The following is a 6,350-nucleotide window of genomic DNA, read 5'->3' as shown; positions in this document are numbered from 1 at the left end:
TGTCAGGCCAGTGGGATAATAGTGCACATAGTCCAAATGTTTTTACTACCCTGTGCATATTCTAATTTTAGCATTCTTGAGATAAATGGCTTCTGAGATAGCAATGACCTTTAATCATCACTACTTGATCAAAATTCAGACTATAACATACTGAAGATAAGTTTTCTCCTTAGCCATGTGTCTTTGGGCAAAAACAATTATGTTTCTCAGTCACGTTACCTCTCAGTGTAAAATATGCTGGCAGCAGTTTGACAAAGAGAGACTTGTAAAATCCTTCTTTAGTGTGCCATAGATGATCATAGGGACACAAGCTTTGCTATCTCTATGCACAGCTTTAAGGAGAGGAAGTCGGGGAAATAAAAGCCCTAGCAGTCATGCAGTGGAATGCAAAGGGAATCTGCAAGACCTCTTTCCATCCCACTTTGACTGTAAGCCTCATTCATGCAGAAGCAGGGACCTCTCACCTGTCTGAGATTCATTCCATCACTTTCAGCTCAATAAAGATCTAAACTCCTTCTGCCAACTGAGGGACAATATTCATAAACTCAGCCAGAAGGGATGGAACATCTATTAGTGATAGAACACCTATCCCTAGAGCTAGCTTAGTTGAATCGATAAAAGGATGCCAAAGCCTTTCCCAACTTTCTCAACTGCCAGAAGTGATTTGGCATTTATTCTCAAAGCCACATTGACGACAGATGTGTAGTTGGTAAGTCACAATCTTATTTCAGTATTCTTTTTTTGGAGTGAAAGAACACTTCAGCTTGATTAAATTTCAAATTATGTCCAATGTCCCTAAAATAACTACCAGTTCACTCAGTTGCCTCAAGTTAACTGATGATACGTAGAGGTGAAAAGCAGGAATAAGTTCCTGTTACTTTACAATAGTAGCAAAATTAGAAGTAAACCTTTCTTGAATTTCTGTGATTTTTTCATGTTTCCAGGCAGAATAGGAAAAAAGGTGGCAGTCATGACTGACGGAAGAGAGAGATTTGACAGAAGAGGGAGAGTTACTTTCCCTAGTGTTTGGGGGGGGGGGGAGGGGGTGAAAACACAGGTGTCCGTTCTCTAAGACTTCCTTTCCAGAACTTCAGGTTCTTCGTGTTACACTGGAAGAGGCTACTCCTTTCATTTACTGAAGACGTAGCAGAAATGGCCATAAAATTCAAATCACATTTCTTTTCTCCTCTTGAATATCTTTGAAAGCTTTTTCTCGTCTCCATGGACTGGTGGTTTTCCTATAAGGGCGAACGTTCCTAATAGAACAGAGAACTGAAATGCTGTGCCACACGCTCCTCAGCCAGGAGTCCTGTTTGTGCTTGGAACTTGGAAGTTGAAAGCAAGGATTCCTCCAGGTTTCAGTAGCAGAGGAACACAATCTTTCAAGATAAAAATTGAAGATACAACCAGTTAAAAGTCTACCTAAAATCACTTCTAACAGTTAAGTACCTTTCCAAATCTCACCCTTAGAAGCTGATCAAGTCTTCCTTGGAAGTCCTACTCTTCGTATCAAGGTTTTGATAAATTTTCCCCAAAGTTCTCTTTCTAACAATTCTTCTGAATTTTCTCTACTATGACCTAAAACTCTCCTCAGAGCATCCTTCACCTCCTTATTCCTTAGGCTGTAGATTATAGGATTCAGCACCGCAGTCTCCACTGAATAGATCAGAGAGGCCCATTTATCTCAGTCCAATGAGTAGCTGGACATTGGCCTAACATACATAAAAACGGTAGTCCCATAAAACAACAAGACAGCTCTCAGATGGGAAGCACAGGTGGAGAAGGCTTTGCATCTGCCCTTGGAGGAGTGGATCCTCAAGATGGTGGAGATGAGATAGATACAGGAGATTAGAATTGCCAGAGATGCGAAGATGCCATGAAATGTACCAAAAATATGAAGTACCATCTCGTTGCTATAGGTGTCAGAGCATGAAAGCTGGATCATAGGGGGAAAGTCACTGAAGTAATGACTGACAACACTGGAGTCACAGAAAGAGGGTGTGAAGGTGGAGATAGTTTGTGCAAGTGCATGGACAAAGCCAATGAAATAGGAGATGATTACCATCTGTGTATAGGCTTTTGAGGACATGACAGTTGCATAAAGTAGAAGGTTACAGACAGCCACACGCAGTCATATGCCATTACTGCCAGCAGGAGACACTTAGCACGAGCCCCGAGGAGAAAAGTGAATAGCTGTGCCACACAGGCACTGATTGAAATGGCTCTCCTCACTGCTGAAGAGTTCACCAGCAACCTTGGGGAGATAGCTGAGCAGTAACAGAAAGCCACAAAAGCCAAGCTACCGAGGAAAAGGTACGCTGTGTATGAAGCCGGGGGATCAACCTTGATCTGCGTGATCATTCCAAGATTCCCTATTAATGTGCTTAAAAAAAAGCAAGTCACCTTCACCTCTTGGCTTTGTTAGTCCAGAGAGGATAAACCTCAATGGCCTCATAGTGATTCCTCTCAGGCATGCTGGTAGCACACTCGTGTTATCTCCCAACAAGAAACTGATTCAACCCCTAGAAGTAATGGGAAGCTGGCAACACACAATTTATTTTCTCAGTAGTCACAAGTATGGGGCATTTTCATCATAGCTTCTGACTAGACTTCTTTAATTACACATTGAAATGACCTGTGATACAAGGGAGTACTGTTCCTATTTTTCAGGTCAGATAAGAAAGCCCAGAAAGATGAGATAGCTTATTTAAAAGGCAACAACAGCACTCTGAAACACTAGTGCTTCTTTCTGTATTGCAGTTACCAATACATTTTTTGCCTACTAACTAACCCCCAACCCCACCCCAATCCCCCTCCCCCAACTGGCCCTAACCTAAGCCCAACCAGCCCTAACCACAACCCTAAATGGCAGACCCTAACCCTCTAACCCTAAACCCTTAATGGCCCTGACTCCAACCCTCTAAACCCCCTAACCCTAAAACCCTAACTCCAACCCCTAACAACTCTTAATCCCAACCCTAACCCCAAACCCAACCCCAACCCTAAATGGCTCTAACCCTAACCCTCCCACTCTGCCTTGATGGCTCTGAGCGTAACCCCAACCTCTGACCTGCTACCTTGAACTTGTAGTCACCCTTACTCCTTGCCCTGTCACCCCTAAACTGGCTATGTAACCTGCTAAGGGTAGCTCTCTAAGCCTAAGGTGTATATGTGTATGACTGTATGTATGTATATATACAGTGCATACACATTTTATTATTTGTATATGTGTCTAAAAAGAAATAAGTATGGGAAGGCTTAATTTGCATATTTAATGAATTCATTAGCAAGAGTAGGATACTATCTGGGAGTAAATAATTTTTTTTATTTTAATTGTAGAGTAATAATTATTTACTCCCAGCTGGTATGCTAGAGAAAAAGAAGACAGAAGAAAACAGAGAGCAAAGCACAGATTAAAGAGCAAAGAAGAAAAGCAAAGAGCACAGCGGAGAGCAGAAAGAGCAAAGCACAAAGTGCAGACCACAGAGATTACAGACCACAGCGCACAGAGCAGAGAGCAGAGCAGAACACTCGTCGTTGCATCATCAGCAACTCTTGGGCTTCTATCCTCACAACACACAAAACGTAACAAACAAGCCCACACTCTACATCACCTGCACATACTCTTCAGCATCCATCTCTAATCTCACCAATACATCAGCCAGCACATACTCTACATTCCTGCAGAAACAGGCAAGTGCACCTCCAGGTTTTTGGACAGCTCCCAGTAACAGGGTGACCAAGCGCCTCCAAAAACCGCCCTGCCTAGAAAACACCCAGCTCCGAGCCGAAGCTCCACACCCACGCAGGCAATGATTGATCACCACCTCGCAGAGCATTGGGGACTCAGGGGGGAAAAGAAACCCAGCTGGGAGCAGAACCCCAGCTGTGTGGGTCTTTGGTTGGTTGGGTTTTTTTGGTTTTTTGTCTGGTTTGTTTTTTTTTTAAAAAAAATCTAAGAAATTCTAACTAGAACCTGAAAAAAGAAAAGAACATGCATACAAGGTTAGACACACTAACAACCCCACCCAACAACCAAACAACTGCCCACTCACTCCCACCCCAGCCATTCATCACCCCTACTAACAGAACCATCTCCTTCCATCCTTTTTTAAAGGTAACACTGTCCTGGCTTAAATAAGAATCCCCCCAAATGGCCACTCAATCAAAAAAGAGTTTAAAGAAAAGAATACTTTTACTTCTTACTGAAACCCCCCCAAGAAGTTTCATAGATACATTATTCTGCTCTGGTGACTGCCATTACTACACACCCCCCAACTTCCCCCCCCCCCCCCCAAACACACACAAAAAATGGCAGCACAGAAGACACTGCCAGCCAGAAAGACCTATGACGCCACAACCGTGCAGCTCTGATGCCCTGGACGAGCCCATGAAAGAGTCAGATGCCACCACCCGTGACGGAAAAGGGCCAGCAAAGCTGGGAAAAGCAATGCAGAAGAGGCCAGCAAGAAAGACCTGAGGCTGTGACAACACTGGGGAGAAAACCCTGAAAGGGCGCCAGGAAGACACACAACAAGAGCGGGCTCAGAAGAGGTGTGGCCAGTGAGGCCTCGATGATGGCTGCAAAGATGACTGACTGCAAACGGCCACGATGTGGAGTCAGAGCAACAGACCACCCCCTTTTAGCTGCCTGCACAGAACAAGACACAATCCATTGGAGCAATGCTGACGAGTCAGGCCAGGCAAAAAGACAGTGGATGCCTGCCATGCTAGTGCTGCAGAGCACGGGCTGTGCTCCTTGAGCACAACGAGCAAGAGCAACATCAAGACCTGAGCAAAAGAGAGTACAGCTACAACACACACCACAGACTGCACAACAACACAGACACAGGCTGGAGCCGCTCTGCCTAGCACATCCTCACTTTCTGCCATGCACACCCCACTGCCTCATGCACACACACATCCCGAACCACCCTCCACTCTACACTGAACGTCAGCACACACCTGCGCGCGCACACACACACACACACACACACACACACACAGTCAAGACACCCCAACACCCTTTGCCCATCAACTTAGCTCTTCCGGTGCTCTGCATCACCATCGGTCCTCAAGAGCCATCCTCAATGGCAGACCCATCTTCTCCGATCTTCCTTTGCTTGCCACATTTGCCTTCACCTGCCACACCAGAGCACAAGTAGTCACCCCCGTGCCAGTTGGCTCCAGCCTCACCTGCAAGAGCACTCTCCACCAAAGCACCATGGGTGCTCCGCTCACCTGAACTGCGCCAATTCCAAACACCAGCATCCTGGCTGGGGGGAAGCCCATGGCACCTGGAAAAAACAAAATAATGAAGCCACTCTTCTGGCAGGCAGCGCTCACCAGCCCTACAATGCCCAACACCAATCCGCTCACCTGAAATCCTCAGCCACGCTTGGGAAAGGCCCACACCATACCTGAAAAAGCACAGCAAAAGACATCACCAAGAGGCAACCCGGCATCACCCTACCACGCCATCAGATTCTGACCCAACAAGCTCCCCCTCTTACCTGCTCGGGCTCTTCTCAGCACTCTACTTCTCCTCTTCACAACTTCCTGCAAAACCTGAGACAACCACACCTTGAGGTGATGCCAAAACCACACCCCACCACAACAGTACCTCACTACAACACCTTTGCCTGCTCTGCTCACCCATCTTGACTGCTGGGCCATTGGCCGCCACGCCAAGGCCCACCAGGCACCTGTAAAACCAGAACAGCGCCAACGAGACAACAGCCCTACACTGGGCTCTGCCTCCTCTCTCAGACCAACACTCACCTTGCCCTGCTCCTCCCGGACGCAAGCAACTTGCTCTCCACAAGGCTCCACACCTACAAGCACAAAGCAAAAATTAACCAGGGAACCACTGACCACAACACTCCTTCCAACAAGGAATCTCTAGCTCACCTTCTTACGGCATTCCCCTTCCTTCCTCCATCTCCCTCAAGAGATCCAAACACTAATCCGCATCTGCAAAAAAGCAATGTAAAATGGAACACACAGATGCTGACCAATCACTGTCCCAGCCCATCACTGCCACACTCCACGCACTATCATTCCTAACACCCACAGGCAAGGCAGCTCCAGCCCCGAACAGACACACAGACACAAACATGAAGGAAAGCCCTATGCAAAAAGAACTATTCCCATGCATAAGATGCTGCCAGCCAAAAAGCCCTACAATGCCACAACCACACAGCTCTGATGCTCCGGATGAGCCCACGGAAGAGTCAGACGCTACTGCCTGTGATGGAAAGGGGCCAGCAAAGCTGGGAAGAGTGATGCAGAAGAAGCCAGCAAGGAAGACCTGAGGCTCTGACGATGCAGGGAAGAAAATCCTGAAAGGA

At 46.6% G+C, this 6,350-nt stretch overlaps 1 long non-coding RNA gene across 1 annotated transcript; it reads right to left on the bottom strand.

Moving 5' to 3' along the window:
• Positions 1 to 5,106: 5,106 nt before the first annotated feature.
• Positions 5,107 to 5,685, bottom strand: LOC135326640 (uncharacterized). Its single transcript, XR_010386938.1, has 4 exons — positions 5,514 to 5,685; positions 5,380 to 5,420; positions 5,242 to 5,297; positions 5,107 to 5,142 (listed from the first exon to the last, which is right to left on the bottom strand). It is a non-coding gene; the product is annotated as an uncharacterized LOC135326640 (long non-coding RNA).
• Between the last annotated feature and the right edge of the window lie 665 nt (positions 5,686 to 6,350).

This window comes from Dromaius novaehollandiae, unplaced genomic scaffold (genome assembly GCF_036370855.1).
Source record: "Dromaius novaehollandiae isolate bDroNov1 unplaced genomic scaffold, bDroNov1.hap1 HAP1_SCAFFOLD_33, whole genome shotgun sequence".
In the NCBI taxonomy this organism is placed as follows: Eukaryota; Metazoa; Chordata; class Aves; order Casuariiformes; family Dromaiidae; genus Dromaius; species Dromaius novaehollandiae.
This window is presented reverse-complemented; position numbering and strand designations above follow the sequence as displayed.